General features: G+C 40.1%; 1 long non-coding RNA gene across 1 annotated transcript; it reads left to right on the top strand.

The window, feature by feature from the left end:
* Nucleotides 1–1,830: 1,830 nt before the first annotated feature.
* Nucleotides 1,831–18,490, top strand: LOC117516540. The gene is made up of 3 exons (XR_004562458.1): nucleotides 1,831–1,845; nucleotides 7,121–7,132; nucleotides 18,390–18,490. It is a non-coding gene; the product is annotated as an uncharacterized LOC117516540 (long non-coding RNA).
* Nucleotides 18,491–18,716: the final 226 nt, after the last annotated feature.

The following is an 18,716-nucleotide window of genomic DNA, read 5'->3' on the forward strand; positions in this document are numbered from 1 at the left end:
CGATCTCTGCTCCCCTCCACAGCATGTCTTTTTCCTGGTTCTCTCCCTCAGCCCCAACCAGTCCCAGCAGAAGACTGCCCCTCCCTGAGCCTGGTTCTGCTGGAGGTTTCTTCCTGTTAAAAGGGAGTTTTTCCTTCCCACTGTAGCCAAGTGCTTGCTCACAGGGGGTCGTTTTGACCGTTGGGGTTTTACATAATTATTGTATGGCCTTGCCTTACAATATAAAGCGCCTTGGGGCAACTGTTTGTTGTGATTTGGCGCTATATAAAAAAATTGATTGATTGATTGATTGTTTACGAATGGCTCAGAGACTGCTACTTTGTTTGATAAAAATCTTTTCAAAACCTGTAAGGCACAACTGAGTGGACACCATTCGATAAATTCAGCTGGTTTTCGGTGAAAATTTTAACGGCTGATGAGAGATTTTGGAGTTTTACTGTCGCCGTAAGGACAGCCCACGGCGCCTGACGGCGATCTGCGCTCCGAGGCTGTTTCAAGCTGAAAACTTCCTAATTTCAGGCTCTGTGGACCCAAGACGTCGTGAGATAACAGAACTTTCAGAAGAATTCGGGATCAGGAGTTTATCCGGACATTCCACTGTTAAAGGAGATTTTGTAATGAAAGAATGTGCGGGCAGATTCGCATGTCAGGCTGGACCTGACCGCGGGGGGTCGCCACAGGAAAAACACCTCCGTTGGAAACCTTAACGGACAAGTTGGAACATGCCCAAGTTTTTAAACAATTTCTCAGATACTCACTTGTTGAAAGCCATCAAAAGCCGCCTGAATTTTACAAATGGTTTTCAACACGGAGGTGTTTTTCATGTCGCGGCGCAGACGGATTTGCCACGTCGTCACGGATCCAACTCGGCAAATTCGTCCGCACGTTCTTTCATTACAAAATCTCCTTTAACAGTGGAATGTCCGGGTAAACTCCTGATGCCGGCTTCTTCTGAAACTTCTCTGTTCTCTGACGACGTCCTGGGTGAACAGAGCTTTAAATTAGGATGTTTTCAGCTCGAAACAGCCAGACGGACGCCACCTCCGACCGCGCCGCGCCGATCCGCTTTCTGGGCTGTGCTTAAAGCGAAAGAAACTCCACAATCTCTCATGAACCGTTAAACTTTACACCGAAAACCAGCTGAATTTCTCGAATAGTGTCCACACGGATATCCCTCACCGGTCCTGAAAAAATTTGATAAAGCAACGCGCGCCGTCTCCCTGCAGCTTCTCAGACAAAGAGATTCCGACGGGACGGGGAGTCCACACCTCACTCAAAGCCTGCCCACAGGCGAATGACGTCACCGACAGGCATGACAAAACTCACGCATGTGCACAAGGGTTCAAGCTTGTCTTACGTAAAAACATATGAATCAAATCAATTTATTTTTTGAAAAAAAAACAAAAAGGGCCGCTTTTTTTTTAATCACAGACCTCGTATATTGGTGAAAAGGTGAAAATTAGAAACTATAAAACTATATAACTTGTCTGTGTTGATTATGACAGTCATATTGTGGTTTTTGTTTACATGATGTACAATGCACATAAAAGGACAGTTTTTACAATTTCAGTCCTTTGCATTTTCATTATTTTTCAGTAGCAAATGCCTAAAAGCAAAGATCTAGTGTGCAGAAAACTTGGCATTTTGTGTTTATGTGCATTGACAGATCTTGTTCAATCAAGGGGTCTTATCCATTCCCTGGGGTCCTTGGGGCAGGGTCCTCGGATCTTGTCCTATCCTTGGGGTCCTGACACTTGTATCAAAGAGAAGTCAAATGATAATTTCAAACAGGTAAAAGAGTAGATTAGTCTTGTCAGACATAATACTGCAAAATGTGTGGACTTCGTATTTCATACAGGGTGGGAACCCTGTATTCATTACATGTCCCATAGCCAATGTGAAAGAGGAAGACGATATTGAGAGTAAAAGAAGTAGCAGAGAAACATCCCTTTCCCATTAACTGGTATTATCCCTGATCTTGTTAAAAGGAAAACATTCCCAGTTGTCACCACAATGTCTGTGGGAGGCAAAAAATCAACCAAACACTGTTATCAATCTTTTATTTTGAATTATAGGCTGTCAGATAAAACTTCTGGTAAGCACTGGTTGCAGAGTAATAAAAATCAATTTGTCAGACATCAGTGTTGTCTTCTGTAAACTCATTGTGGTTCGTGATTTCCTGCAGAGAAGAAGATGGAGCAATGTGACAAAGTTGATTTCAGAATAGTCAAAATGCAAATAGATGGAACAGAATTTGCCCAGTTTGTCAGAGTTTGCATTGTATGTGGAAAATGGGAGAATAAATGACTCCAAACACACAAAAAATAAGTAGGTGTCAACGGAACATGGGAATGTTAGTGCCACGCATGGGTCAGCATGTTCCCGGACCCTTAAATCACCTGAGTGGTGGTGTAATTATGACTCTCTGGGACACCACTCAACCCTCTAATACACAAGGGGCCCTACAGCGGCGCCACTTGTTGCGCAAGCATTCAGAGAGCTGGAAGGAAGGAAACACAGCGAGGCGGGGCAAGCGGCTGAGGGTGGGTAGGAATTGGGATGCCCTTTAGCTATTTTGGGGTTAATCTTCTAAATGTCGGCTGACAGAGCAATATTCCTGAGTGAGTGTGCATGGTTATGAAAGTGCATGGGTGGGAACCAGTTGTTGGTGGGGGGGGGGGGGTTCCCAAAGCAAATGAGAAGGACATGCCATGCCACTGCTGAGTTCAACAACAGCTTGTGCAGATGGCCAAAATAACCACAATTTACTATTGCAAATTACTTCTTGCAGTCATGGGAGGAATGAGTCTGTTTTTATGACTAATACTGAAATACTGTGTCACTGTTACATGGCCATAAAACATCTTGTAATGAGTTCTGGGTGAATGGATACACATTGTAAATGTGTTACTTCTGAAAAAAGCTCTTCCAGCAGCTGTCACTGCATTATTTTAAACTAAATTTATGGAAATGAGAGTTGGAACTCTTACTTTTTAATTAAAAAAAAAATGTATTTATTATTCTCCATGAAATCATGCTGCAATTTCAGCAAAGTTAGTTTGTTCCCCTGCTCCTCCAACCTCTTGTCTGATTTCCACTGAACTTAACATGTGGATGACGGTTAAAATTGCAATGAAAGGGTTTGGTTTGACACAGGAAAAGATCACCGGGGTCAAAATTCTCCAAAGATTTTTTTTTTTTTTTTTTCCAGTGCAACATCAAATATTAGTTGACATATGGAGATGGGTTCCAGAATTGCCCAGGCAAGATCAAATTTGCCATCATTTGGGTCAACGGCCAAAAACTTTTTCATTCCAATTTGCTAGTTGGCACACATATGGATGGGGGTTCTGAAATTTGATTGCATTTCTGACCATTCATAGCTGCATCACCTAGTTATCTAGCTAGCAAAAAACAAACAAACAATTTCAATTTATTTTCATTTGTATAGCGCCAAATCACAACAGAGTTGCCTCAACGCGCTTAATCAAAAAACTATTTCCGAGGGCTGATTGAAAGTCTTTGAGCCTGACCCAGAAAATCTATGGCATGGCTCTCCATCTTTTGCTTTCTGAGAAACCAGCATTTCTCCAGAATGTGTGAAATTTTGACTCACCGAGTGAAATCTTGGCTTCCTACATGCTTCCTGTGTTTTGACCCTCTGCCTCATCTTCGCTTTAGTGTGTTTACTTATTCCCTCCTTGGCACTGTTGTATCCCAGAGTAATTTCCTTATGTTCCTGGCCCATTGCTTGATTCAATGATTGATCCATCTGTGTGTTTTCAACCAGAGGCATTTGTTGAACAGACTTGTCTTTTGCTGTATCCTGAACTTATTGATTACAACAACAGCCTGTTCGGGTTTTATGTGTGTCTGCTCTGGGGTCTCTGAGTGTGCTCACTTCAGGTGTCTTAAAACGTACTATATTATTGTTTGTAGATAAAAATACCTCTATATTAAATAAAACATATTTTCAGTCTCTAGGAAGTGACCTGTTTCTGTTGCTGTTGTTCTAAATTGATTGATGGAGCTGGTTGCCATGCCCACTGCTCCTACAAAGGCCATAGACTCATTAGAGATTGACTTAGGCTTACCATGGCTGACTAGCTGGTCTGACATAAAGTGTACATGACTGCAAGGGAGGACTATAACGAGAAAGGAGTAAAGTAGGACACAGTGTACTTCCTTTCTCTCTAAAATGGGATATGAAGTCCTTTAAATAAGGATGAATTCTGACATTCATGTCACAGAAGCTTAAAGCCAAAATCATAGCAAGGTTTTTCGTCTAGGAGGCGGTTTCCAGTTGGTGAAGCTGGATAAGAGAAATTGCAGCACCTAACTACAGGAGTGTTCAGAATAATAGTAGTGCTATGTGACTAAAAAGATTAATCCAGGTTTTGAGTATATTTCTTATTGTTACATGGGAAACAAGGTACCAGGAGATTCTCACAAATCCAACAAGACCAAGCATTCATGATATGCACACTCTTAAGGCTATGAAATTGGGCTATTAGTAAAAAAAAAAAGTAGAAAAGGGGGTGTTCATAATAATAGTAGCATCTGCTGTTGACGCTACAAACTCAAAACTATTATGTTCAAACTGCTTTTTTAGCAATCCTGTGAATCACTAAACTAGTATTTAGTTGTATAACCACAGTTTTTCATGATTTCTTCACATCTGCGAGGGATTAATTTTGTTGGTTTGGAACCAAGATTTTGCTCGGTTACTAGTGTGCTTGGGGTCATTGTCTTGTTGAAACACCCATTTCAAGGGCATGTCCTCTTCAGCATAAGGCAACATGACCTCTTCAAGTATTTTGACATATCCAAACTGATCCATGATACCTGGTATGCGATATATAGGCCCAACACCATAGTAGGAGAAACATGCCCATATCATGATGCTTGCACCACCATGCTTCACTGTCTTCACTATGAACTGTGGCTTGAATTCAGAGTTTGAGGGTTGTCTCACAAACTATTTGTGGCCCTTGGACCCGAAAAGAACAATTTTACTCTCATCAGTCCACAAAATATTCCTCCATTTCTCTTTAGGCCAGTTGATGTGTTCTTTGGCAAATTGTAACCTCTTCTGCACATCTTTTATTTAACAGAGGGACTTTGCGGGGGATTCTTGCAAATAAATTAGCCTCACACAGGCGTCTTCTAACTGTCACAGCACTTACAGGTAACTCCAGACTGTCGTTGATCATCCTGGAGCTGATCAATGGGTGAGCCTTTGCCATTCTAGTTATTCTTCTATCCATTTTGATGGTTGTTTTCTGTTTTCTTCCACGCGTCTGTTTTTTTTTTTTTTTTTGGTCCATTTTAAAGCATTGGAGGTCATTGTAGATGAACAGCCTATAATTTTTTGCACCTGCGTATAAGTTTTTCCCTTTCCAATCAACTTTTTAATCAAACTACGCTGTTCTTCTGAACAATGTTTTGAACTTCCCATTTTCCTCAGGCTTTCAAAGAGAAAAGCATGTTCAACAGGTGCTGGCTTCATCCTTAAATAGGGGACACCTGATTCACACCTGTTTGTTTCACAAAATTGATGAACTCACTGACTGAATGCCACACTACTATTATTGTGAACACCCCCGTTTCTACTTTTTTTTTAAATAATAGCCCAATTTCATAGCCTTAAGAGTGTGCATATCATGAATGCCTGGTCTTGTTGGATTTGTGAGAATCTACTGAATCTACTGGTACATTGTTTCCCAAGTAACAATAAGAAATATACTCAAAACCTGGATTAATCTTTTTAGTCACATAGCACTACTATTATTCTGAACACTACTGTACATGTGTTTTGCTCTTCTATGGCTATGATGCCATGTGACATGATGACCTTCTGCAGCACTGGAAAAAGTTGAAATCCATTTCTAAGCCCAACATGTATCATGTGGCAGTGCATGGTGCCACATGAAGTTGAGTGTAACCCATCTCTCACAAATGTCTGGCCATGTATCTCAGAACCAGCATGAGTCCAGAAGTGTACTTCAGGTATGTATGTCAGAGCAGTGTAATCTCATGAAGCATATTGTATGATATCATACAAAAAGTTAAGCATGATATTTCGTGCATAATCATACAAATTTCCTTGCACAACATGCGTTTCTCATTTAGTGTTCATAAATGAGGGTTAAAGTTAGAATAACAATGAGAATAGCAAAAGAGGAACATCTGTTTTTTTTGTTTGTTTGTTTGTTTGTTTTGGTCACATGGTCACAGCCTCTTGGCTGATGATTACATAGATTATGTACACATTTTTATGCATTATGTTTTATTGATTTTACTATGAATGCTTTGTGAGGATAAAATGGTCAGAGTAGATTCAGGCCTAAATTTATGCCTGAATCTACTATGGATAGTAGATTTTCTTCATGAAGAGTCATTAGTCTTTGTTTAACAGGAGTGCAAATTGGTGCAAATTTTATGAGAATCCGTGAAATAATTTTGACATAATCCTTCAAAGCGTATATAAAGTGAAATCTTGACCCAGAATCTGGATCTGGATCCGGATCACCTCCAAAATTCAGTGGAGTCTTCCATGGCCTAATATCTATCTGTGGTGCCAATTTTATGAGAATCCGTGAAATAATTTTGACATTGACTGTTTGGTGTATGTAGGAATATTATGTTGATTTTCTACAGAGCAACTATTGAGCCTGTGTTATGGTATTACCAGCTGGTTTGGTAATTTAATGGTTAAATCAAAAACTCATATACTAAATCTGACAAAACTAACTGGCAAAATCATTGGTATAGTGGTAACTGTAACTCCCTAAGGGCCCCTTCACACATAACATGATTGAAGCCGACTAGCGCATGAAGGAGGAATTGCATGCCACTCGTGAAAAATCAGAGCCTCCTCAAACGCCTCGTACAGCTGTCACCACAACATTTGCACACACAAGCGTCCGAAAGACAGTGAATGACCTGCTCGTGCTCATTCGATCCCCCTCTCGGCAGGTTTCGGCCAAATTCCAGGTGTCACACACAAACATCTAACACTGCTCGTTGGTCACTTAGAAAAGGAGGGGCCATTCGCGCTCCTGGTATGAGAGTTGACAGCAGGCAATCACATTTGACCTGTCTGTGAAAAGTGTCTAAGTGCCACAAGAAAGTGGCGTAACCTAGGAACACACATGGGTGTGACTGTGCCAACCTGTCTGCAGACAGAGGTGGGCATGTCCCCCTGCAACCTGCAGCTGTTCAAATATCTGTGCTTTCAACTCACAGCTCGAGAACACCTATACTGGCTTGTAGGATATGAAGACTCACAACTACAGCACGACGCGCGGACACCAGCATGCTGTCTTCGTGTCGGAATAAATTAAAACATATTGCTTCAGCTGACCATCGCGTCAGGGCACTGCAAAGCTGCTGAATATTGTACCATGCAAGAAATCACCCCACATTGTAATAATTAAAACACATATATTTGCAGCAGTTCACTGCTGATGTGTTCACGACGCGAGAGCCAGCTCTTCATTAGACGGGAGCTGACTCTTCATGAGATGGGAGCCGGCCGGCTCTTCATGAGATGAGTGCATCAGGTAATTCATGTAAAACTTGAAAGAGAACAGTCTCATCTCATCTTCAACCGCCTTTCCGGGTTCGGGTCACGGGAGAGAGAACAGTACTCCACATAATTGCATTACTTCCTGGTGTACGTGTAGGTGGAAGCTAAATTCGCTTTTTATAACAGGAATTAAGTATTATAAATTGTGGTGTTTTATTAATTTTTTGCTCCGCTGCTGTGTGCGCGACTTTCCACATGCTCGCACTGTGTTCGTGTACGCAAACACGAGCGTGCACAAAACTGTCACCGTAGTTTCGTGCACGCCTGTCCGAACATGCGTTCCTCCTGACAGCAGATGGAATGTTTTGTGGTTCCCCCTTTTGTTTTTGGTTCGTGGATTGTCTTTCAGTTTCTGCGTCTTTCGTGTTATGTGTGAAGGGACCCTATGATTTGTTTGAACAAGCAATCCTCAGACTTGTAGACAATATTTTATCGGATGCGTCTCGTACTGCACTCTCTTTGTAAATATAACTGATACAAACACTTGTTTGTTATATTGTCAGTGAAGCTCGATGAGCAGATGGCTCAGGGTGGACAGAAAAGCTCGTATAAGGTCATGTGATGCAGAATTTGCATTGAGATGCTGGTATGATTTTGGTGATTATGTATTTGTATTTTAACTTTAGTCTATGATAAAATTGTTTTTGATGCATGGGTGGTATGTACTAAATGTGTTGGACGTGTTCTTTGTGCAGCAGAACCCTCTGCCCAAGACAAATTTCTCCCTAGGGAGACTAATAAAGACACTTTGACTTTGGTGCAAATTACGTGAGAATCCGTGAAGTAGTAGGTGATGGTCTAGTGGTTAAGGTGTTGGGCTTGAGTCCAGAAGATCATGGGTTCAAATCCCCGCCTGACTGGAAAATCACTAAGGCCCCTTGGGCAAGGCCTTTACTCCCCTATTGCTCCCGGTGCGTAGTGAGCGCCTTGTATGGCAGCACCCTGACATCGGGGTGAATGTGAGGCATAATTGTAAAGCACTTTGACTGTCTGATACAGATGGAAAAGCGCTATATAAATGCAGACCATTTACCATTTATCAAGAGTGCCTAGGGGAAAGTGGTATTTATTTGACCTTATGAAGACTTTAGAAGTGTTTTTCCAGAATGTGGTGAGGATGACTGAAGTCTGACTGAATCTTGTCAAAGATTATCATTTGAGTTAAAAAAGAAAAAATCATATTTTGTTGTTGAAAACACTTTTCTCAATGATCTGAGCTTTAAAATAATTTTTTGAAACAGGTCTGTGACTCACTGACAGAGGTATCCTTGGTATCTTTTTTTTTTCCCTGAGTAGTTTCATGCAAATTATTTTTAGTTAGTTTGGAAAGTGCCTGATGACAGTGAGCAATTAACTTTTCACTGAAAATCAATTTGAAAAAAGCTTTTAAAATGTCAGACATCAGTCTGTCAAGAGAACATGTTGCAACATTTTTAAGAGACCTTGTAGCAGCCAAATCATATGTGAGTATCTAGGCAAGCCATTTCTCAATCTTTAAGAGGTATTTATAATAGATAAATTAGATTGTCAGTGACATTGTCAGGTAGAGTGATAACTTTAATTAACTTTGATGAGATATGGGATTAGTGGTTGTTGACTGATAGGAGTCATGATTAATATTGTATATGTTTGCAGGGCAATGATAATGATGTTCTACACAGTTACAGCAAAGAGGGATGGCACCCAGACAAGACATCTGGCACCATCAGCATCGACTGATCTGCCTCCATCAGTGAGAATGTGTATACATTTGAAAGTAAGTGCTGTGCTTCTGAAACTACATTGCAAAATAATGGGTCAACCTTACACCAGGTGCAAAGCCCAGCATAAGTTTCATTGTTAATTTCTACCCAGTGCAGCTGCCATGTTTACACACTGCACCCACAACTTCTAAATAAGAATACCACTGACACTACTGTGGGTGTGTTTGTCTAAAAATACGGTGAGTTTGAGCACAGAGCTGACATGCTGATAGCTTCATCATCAGAAAGACTGTGCATTTTCTTAGCGCACCAAAACCTATGTCTAAAGTCCATTAATTCAAAGAGCACAACAGTGAGACACACCTCACATAAGCGGTTTCACTTCACACATACACTCTGTCTTGTGGCTATTGTAGGAAAACAAAAGAACAAGGCAGAAGGAAGAAAAAAAAAAACTCAGATTTTATGAGCACAGCCTTTTGCCTCATCCCTCACCTTTCTCTATGAGATAAGTGACAATATGCCTGTAAAATACACAACAGAAGTGAAAAAAAAACAATAAATATGATACAATACGATAAATAATTCACATAAAGCGTCTTTTTTTTATTCAAAACAGTGTCTAAATGTAAAGAAAAGTCCCTCTGTACACACAGCTGCGATGTGAGAGCTCCTCTCCCCCACCAAGTCTTGGCAATTAAATTAGAAACACAAAGCAATAAAATAAAATAATGTTAAAATTAGTCTGTTTTGTTTTTGTGTCGAGCGGACTCACTCACTGTAACGTCCAAAGCGAACCTGAACTACACTACCCACAATGCTCCCTGCGTTGACTTGCCAATGATGATGTCATCAGCAAGCAACAGGCAGCCAGTCTGCTATAAACACACAACAGATGGATTAAAATGTTTGATTTTAGGGTTTACAAACATGTTTGACCTTTAAACTTTGCTCACTTTACCAGCAAAAAAAAAAAATATATCAGACTGAAAGTTATTGAACTAAATTTATCGGAAGATAATTAGTCCGATGATGGTTTTAAAACTTCTGAAAAGTTAATCCGCTAGCAAAAACATTAGCTTTGATAATTATCTGTTATCGGATTAGCTGAACTGTGCCCACCACTGTACACACACCACCTGGAGTGGGTTTTGTGGTGGTGAGGTGCGTGTGCTCCTGTGCGACTCTGCTTGGGCAAGTTCTACACCAAATGCTGCATGTTCCAGAGCAGTGGTCTGGCCTGTGTGGGGGTTTGTTGGGAGTGCGTGCTGACTGGCATGCGGCATGGGCTCAGGGTTTTCTCCCGGGGTAAGTTCGTTCATTGTCTTCCTGGCTTTGCGCGTTGTGACATGGCTAACGTTAAATTCTGCTTTTGAGCCTGGGTTGTTACTGGACCTCGCCGTGAATCCCTCTGCAGCTCTCCCTCTCCTCCTGCTGTCTGCCGGTGCGCGCCTTCACCGGCAGGTACACGATAAGAACTAAAACATTGAATTTAATTAATAGAGTTAAGGTAACTTTTTTCCACATAACATTGTCAGTTAAGTGCAAAACAATATTGTAGTTGAAATTAATTAAATCAAATGAAACATTATTACTTGAATCCCTAAAATTAGCAATTGCAAATATATTGAAAATAATAGTATTAATTACATTTAAAACCTCTGTGTTTCATTTCTTAGAGTGTAAGATGCCAACACACCTGCACTGAGCTTTACAAAGACATTTTTATGCTTTTTTTTCCTCTTTTATTTAGAGCTGAGCTGAGCCGCTCCGTATCTGCACGTTAAAACAGCTGATCCTCCGCGACGCGTCAACAACTAACACTATTTTCCACTCAAATGCACCTAAACTCTCTTTCTGAGGACCACATGATGTGAAAACACGATAAAACTTTCTTACCTGTAAATCTGGTCATGTTTTCTGCATAAATAAATGCCAAAGCAGGGGCGAATCCAGATGGAATGGGGGCATGGGGCAAGGATGTCCCCCCCTCACAACACCCCTAGATTAAAGGTCCAGTTTTGAAGCCTTTTTTTTTTTTTTACTACAACTACTAATACTACTTAAAATAATAATAATTTCGACAAGTAAAATGTTTAGAGAAAATTTAAATGTTAGAAAAATGTTAGAAAGAATTTAATAGTTCCATTTATTAACAATGTAGGTTAGAAATTACAAGTTTTACTGTTACAGTAAAACAGTTAAATATGAGGTCAAGAAAGAGGTCTTTATTTTACTTTTTATAAAACAAGTATATATTTTCATTGAACTCAAGAAAGGGTGACTATAAAGTGAGTTTTGGCAAAACAAGTATCATTGTCATGTTGAGGTGGCAGAGGGTTGTTGTGGGCAGCTGAGGAAAGTAACTAAAAAGTAACTAGTAATCTAACTTAGTTACTTTTACAATTGAGTAATCAGTAAAGTAACTAAATTACTTTTTCAAGGAGGAATCAGTAATCAGTAATTGGATTACTTTTTCAAAGTAACTGTGGCAACACTGGATACCGGTATATAAACCCTCCTATTGGTGCATAAACTGGTAGATCGGCCCTTTAGTCATGATTGATTGTGGCCTGGACCAATGAGGTGAGGGGCAGGCCAATTACCCCTCCATCTCGGGCCTCGGTTGGGCTGTCTAACTGGGTCACTCAGATATGAATTAAGGTTGGATATAATTTTCGTTTGTGCTAACTCTGCCAGTCACGTAACCTAGCCTAGCAGTGTAACCTGTGCAAATGGTTTGCATGGCTAGCTACCATGCTGCCGCCGCCAGGTTGTTTCTTTATTCTTTATTCTATTTGTGTGACGGTCGTGCGTCGGTCATACGAAGTATGCTGTTTTGCACAGTCTGCGGTGCAGTGGCGTGGTATAATGGCATCCCTGTCTAAAATGTATTTTCCCAAGTCCTGGCATAATTTCACATACCTAACATTTTACTTTAAATTGAGAGTCATTCTCTAAGTTGATTAGCAACACAAATTGGTAATAAAAGATATCCTTGATGTTACTTGTAGCTTGTAGTGAGATAGACAACTGTCTCCATCTTGTGGCCTTTTTGTGTATTGCAGTTTCAAAAGTTCAACCTTTGTATCCAGTCATTGGTCCAGTCATCCAGTCATTTCTTGCTTTATATGATGAATTGTATCACACAAGTAATGATATATTATTTATAGTATAGCCTACAGTATTTCTATAACAAATGTTTTTATATAATTTCTATTTCTAAATTTAAGTAACAAGGCTGAATGAATTGACGGCTTATTATGTCTAAAAAGTAATCTGACCTACTGTCAATAGATCGTACTTTTGATAAGCCTATGATAACTGTATTTCGGGAGAACTTTTCATAATGCTTCTTATAGTGTTAAAATGTATGTGTCTCCTGGTGCACATTGATCGGTTAAGGGACCAAAAAAAAAAAACCACTGTCACAACAGGCTTAATTTTTTTCCCCCTTCGATACCTGCTGGTGGCCTGGTCTTAAAAATGCCCGGCCTGAAAAATTTCCCCAGTCCAGCCCTGGCTATGGTCATTCTAAGAAGCCAAGACAAAAGACTCAAGTTTGACTAAATATGCAATAACAAAAATGCAGCCATATCTAGTCCAGCGTTCTCACTGATGGGATAGTTGAAACAACAACAAGGGGAGCATTAGAATCCCAGTAAAACAGACTGCATCAATAACCCAGTGAAGTAGGACATTTCTCATTGGTCACTCCAACCCAGATGTATCTTCAGTGCCCTCAGATACTCACCTGCATAAACATGATATTACCCTGATTTCATCCTACACCTATTCAAAGTCTTTAATTCTTGCAACTCAAAGTCCTCTCAAAGTGGTCCCAACTTTGCCTAAAAGTTCCTGGCAAGGAATCTTAGCCTAAGAATGAGCCAAGAGGTGTCTGAGAGCAACTCTGAGCAAGGAGGGGACAGAAACTATTATCTTTGGGAGGAGACGGGGTTGACCCCATTGCTAGGTATGATGCAGTCCTCTAAGAGCTGTAATTGGTTGTCATGGAAAGGGGGAGGAGAAATTTAAAAAAGAAATGTGCTCCGCATCCCTAGTCATGAATGGACAGTGAAATCAACCGATCATATGAACTGAACTGCATTAAGACGTGTAATCAATCAATCAATCAACTTTTTTCTTATATAGCGCCAAATCACAACAAACAGTTGCCCCAAGGCGCTCCACATTGTAAGGCAAGGCCATACAATAATTATGAAAAACCCCAACGGTCAAAACGACCCCCTATGAGCAAGCACTTGGCCACAGTGGGAAGGAAAAACTCCCTTTTAACAGGAAGAAACCTCCAGCAGAACCAGGCTCATGGAAGGGCAGTCTTCTGCTGAGACTGGTTGGGGCTGAGGGAAAGAACCAGGAAAAAGACATGCCGAGAAGGGGGGCAGAGATCGATCACTAATGATTAAATGCAGAGTGATGCATACGGAGCAAAAAGAGAAAGAAACAGTGCATCATGGGAACCCCCCACAGTCTACGTCTAAAGCAACATAACCAAGGGATGGTCCAGGGTCACCCGATCCAGCCCTAACTATAAGCCTTAGCGAAAAGGAAAGTTTTAAGCCTAATCTTAAAAGTAGAGAGGGTATCTGTCTCCCTGATCTGAATTGGGAGCTGGTTCCACAGGAGAGGAGCCTGAAAGCTGAAGGCTCTGCCTCCCATTCTACTCTTACAAACCCTAGGAACCACAAGTAAGCCCGCAGTCTGAGAGCGAAGCGCTCTAATGGGGTAATATGGTACTACGAGGTCCCTAAGATAAGATGGGACCTGATTATTCAAAACCTTATAAGTAAGAAGAAGAATTTTAAATTCTATTCTAGAATTAACAGGAAGCCAATGAAGAGAGGCCAACACGGGTGAGATATGCTCTCTCCTGCTAGTCCCCGTCAGTACTCTAGCTGCAGCATTCTGAACCAACTGAAGGCTTTTTAGGGAACTTTTAGGACAACCTGATAATAATGAATTACAATAGTCCAGCCTAGAGGAAATAAATGCATGAATTAGTTTTTCAGCATCACTCTGAGACAAGACCTTTCTGATTTTAGAGATATTGCGTAAATGCAAAAAGGCAGTCCTACATATTTGTTTAATATGCGCTTTGAATGACATATCCTGATCAAAAATTGTGAGGGTAATTGTGAGGGTAACTTGATGTTATGATGATGAAACAGCAAAATTAAATGAAATGGTACACAGCTTAAAAATGTCTGAACGTACATCACTCATGTCGAATAGCTATACATTAAAAGCGTGCATACATATGTGAGTTTATTTAGTAAGTTCATTGTGAGTACATAATATAATTGTAAATACGTTAAAAATACATGTATCACACAAGAAAGTGAAAACACTTATTTCCATTGTGCTCATTTAAGAAGCCAATGACAAAATAGAAGTAATAATAAAAGAAAATAACATTAATAATACCGATAATAATAATAATAATAAAAATAATGATATTAATAGTGTGTATATGATAACAAGAACCTAGACAATTTAAAAATACATTAAGATAGTAAAAACATAAAATAATTATGTAGAGTAGCGTGTCTGACTCACTGTCATACATACGGAGAATGTCTCTCATTCCTATCTCTTTTCCATCTCCTCTGCTTACGACACTGTTACGTTTCTTAAAAGACCTCCTCCCTCCTCTTACCAGTTTGGCACCTTAGGAGCTCTCTTAAGGCCTAAGGTGCTTTGCGGACAACTTCCTTTTAACCAAGGGTAAATTCTAAGAAATATCTAATAATTCGAGGAATTCTAAGATTTTTCTTAGAATAACATCACTGGGAGCTATTTTTTGTGGATATGGGCCCTGAAGAAATGGAGGTGCAAAAAGGCATGGAAATCCCAGACACCATCTGAAATCTGTCAGTAATGAGAAAGTAATCCTGCCGCTTGTCATTAGAAATTAATATCACTGGTTCAGTCCCAAATGATGGCCTATAAAAAGGTGTCTCATTACTAAGGTGTCACACAAGAAACATCTCTTGATGGGTAAAACAATGAGCTTGCTCAAGATCTTCCCAAATTGCATTGCTTATTAGTGAATGTTGCAGCCAGCAGTGGTGGGGCCATAACCCAGAAGTGGAAAGAACATAATTTCACCATAAACCGGCATGACCAGGTGCTCCTCTCAAGATTTGTGACAGAGGAGTGAAAACATTTATCAGAAGAGTTGTCCAAGAGCCAAGGACCACAAGAGCTACAGAAAGTAAAATTCTATTCAGAACACCCCATAATTACAACATGAAAAAACTTTTTTGAAATTGTTGCAAATTTATTAAAATAATATTTTCCCCTTAAAATTCTACACACAATACCCCATAATGACAATGTGAAAAAGTTTTTTTTTTCTGAGATTTTTGCAGACTTATTTACAATAAAACAACTAAGAAATCACATGTGCATAAGTATTCACAGCCTTTGCCATGAAACTCAAAATTGAGCTCAGGTGCATCGTGTTTCTACCGATCATCTTTGAGATGTTTCTACAGCTTAATTGGAGTCCACCAATTCAGCTGATTGGACATGATTTAGAAAGGCACACACCTATGTACATACGTATAAGATCCCACAGTTGACAGTGCATGTCAGAGCAGAAACCAAGCATGAAGTCAAAGGAATTGTCTGTAGACCTCTGAGACATGATTGTCTTGACGCACAAATCTGAGGATGGATACAGAAACATTTCTGCTGCTTTGAAGGTCCCAATGAGCACAGTGGCCTCCATCATCCGTAAATAGAACAAGTTCCTAGAGCTGGCCGGCTGTATAAACTGAGCGATCGGGGGAGAAGGGCCTAGTCAGGGAGGTGACCAAGGAGGTGACCTCTATGGAGAGAGGAGAACCTTCTAGAAGGACAACCATCTCTGCCGCAATCCACCAACCCAGCAAAAATGAATTTTAGCCATTTTGCAATAAGGCTGTAACTTATAAAAAGACTTTCTGGATGCACTGTATGTAGTTCCAAGCTTTGACCCATGCATTGCCCTGGTAAAGCTAGTATAATAATAAAAAGCTTGGCAGCAATTGAAGTCTTAAAAACACAGTAATTGTGTGGAAGGCATCCTTGCATGACTTCATCCAAAAAACACTGAGCAATTACGATGAGCTGTGTTTAAAATGAATTACAGTCAGCCAAACTTGGGAAAAACCCACTTCTCTTTTGAAAAAGAGAACAAAACAAAACTGTATTTACTTGCCCACGGCTTCACTATCCCTTCTCCACACCTCTTGGTCTGTTTCAGTTGCTGAGGTCATCAGTGCTGAGGCACCTACATGCTGTATCATGCATGGAGAAACACACCATATGTGATGTTTTATTACAGTATATATATTTGGTGCAAAACACCTGAGCACCTGTGAGAGTGTAGGAGTAATTATCAGTTGGGAATCAGTCGGGCAGCATGGTGACCTTGTGGTTAGCACTGGTCCCAGGTTCACTTCTGACCTGGTGTGAAGTTTGCAGGTTTTCCCGGTGTTTCACTGAGATTTATTTTCTTTCTCCCATAAATACATCAGTTGCACCTTCTCAAATTTATCATTACAAGGGCACAAATCCTGCACTATGCATCACAAAGGAAACAAAAATTGTACACTCACTACACTCACTTTTACTAATGTTGCTGCAGTAACCATTGGCACAAAACACCTTCAGACACCCATATGAAAATGTGAAGTCTTGGAGAAAATTTGCACAGTTGCAGATCAGCATTATTCAGTATTTATTCTCACAAATAAATTATTTAGCTTGGATATTCATGTTACACAAACACTTGTCAGTAACTGCAATGGCTCGACTCTGCAGCTTTGAGTCTCAAAGATCTGCGCGCTTTCAAGCAGTGGGCCATAGCAGAGGTAATAGTGCATAGAGAGCAGTGGTGGCTCCTGAAAATTTTCTCAGGAGGGGCAATTTTTTTTTAACAATGATTAAGGCAACCCTTTCAGTAAATACATTAAGCAAGACAATCCTATCAATTTGTTGTTAGATGATTAACTCATCAGCAATACCTCCACTAGATGGCAGCATACAACAGAAAGATTTCCCCTCTAGCTACATAAATTACAGGTGGAAAGCTATAGAAGTTAAGCATGCTAAGAAAGTCGCATTCAGGAATGTTCACAAGCAAAATGTTAATCAAAATGAAGTGGCTCGACAATAAATTAACCCACTTATTCACACTGGGAGCAACTGGGAATTAAGGACTTTACCCAAGGGGCCTTAATGATTTTCAGAAAAGCGCTGCATACTCACTGCACAAAGACATACTGAAAAGACATCTTTTGTCGTTTCCTCAAAAAGAATACACCTTGATTTTGCAGAGTCCAACAAGCAAATGTTTCTTGTAGTGATGGATGCATATGCTTGATGGCCTGAACTCAGACATATGCAGAATACTACCACGTGCAAAACAAAGTTTTGAGGAACTTCTTTTCTGCTTATGGGTTATCTAAAGAGGTGACAACTGATAACAGACCTCAATTCATTGCAAGTGAATGTGAGACATTTCTGAAGTTGAATGTTGTGAAGCACATCAAAACTCCATCCTACCACCCAACCCCAAATGGTTTAGCAGAGAGGCTGGTGCAAAATTTGAAAAAATACTTTGCGAAAAGTATACTTGGAATGGGGAGGGCTTCTTAAAGAAAAAAATAACAGGTCTGTGTGAGCCAGAATTCTTGCTGGTTGGTAGGTGTTCAAATATTTATTTGCAGCAGTAACATACAAATAAATTATTTTTAAAAAATCATACATTGTGATTTCCGGATTTTTTTTTAAGATTATGTCTCTCACAGTGGACATGCACCTAAGATGGAAATTTCAGACCCCTCTGTGATTTCTAAGTGGGAGAACTTGCAAAATCGCAGGGTGTTCAAATACTTTCCTCACTGTATGCCACACATGACAACTGGGAAGACACCAGCAGAACTGTTTTTCAAAAGACAAGTCGACACCAGGTTGTTTTGCTAAAACCAAATTCCTCTCAGACTATCCAGGATTGCCATGTACAGAAACATTCCAATGCAAAGGATAAAAAAAACTCAGGGGTTTCTCTGTGGGACAAGCAGTCCTGATTCGAAATTACAGGGGAGGGATGAAATGGGTGAATGGTGAAATTACCTACGTTTTAGGTCCGGTTATGTACCTGGTGTCGGTAAATGGAAAGTGCATAAAATGACGTAAATCAATTACTAGAAGAAAAGAGAAAGGATGTGAATTCCGATGGTGTAAATGATGATGAAGATGATTATTTTGTTTTTGATTTTGACTTTGAAAGGAATGATGCAGGAAATGAGTCAAAGGACACTGCAGGTGAACTGATAACCCACGAGTCCTCAAAATGATCAGAATGATACTCCTAAGGTTTTGGTGAAAATGGACCAAGCTGGGGACAA

Source organism: Thalassophryne amazonica, chromosome 9 (genome assembly GCF_902500255.1).
Source record: "Thalassophryne amazonica chromosome 9, fThaAma1.1, whole genome shotgun sequence".
Lineage (NCBI taxonomy): Eukaryota > Metazoa > Chordata > Actinopteri > Batrachoidiformes > Batrachoididae > Thalassophryne > Thalassophryne amazonica.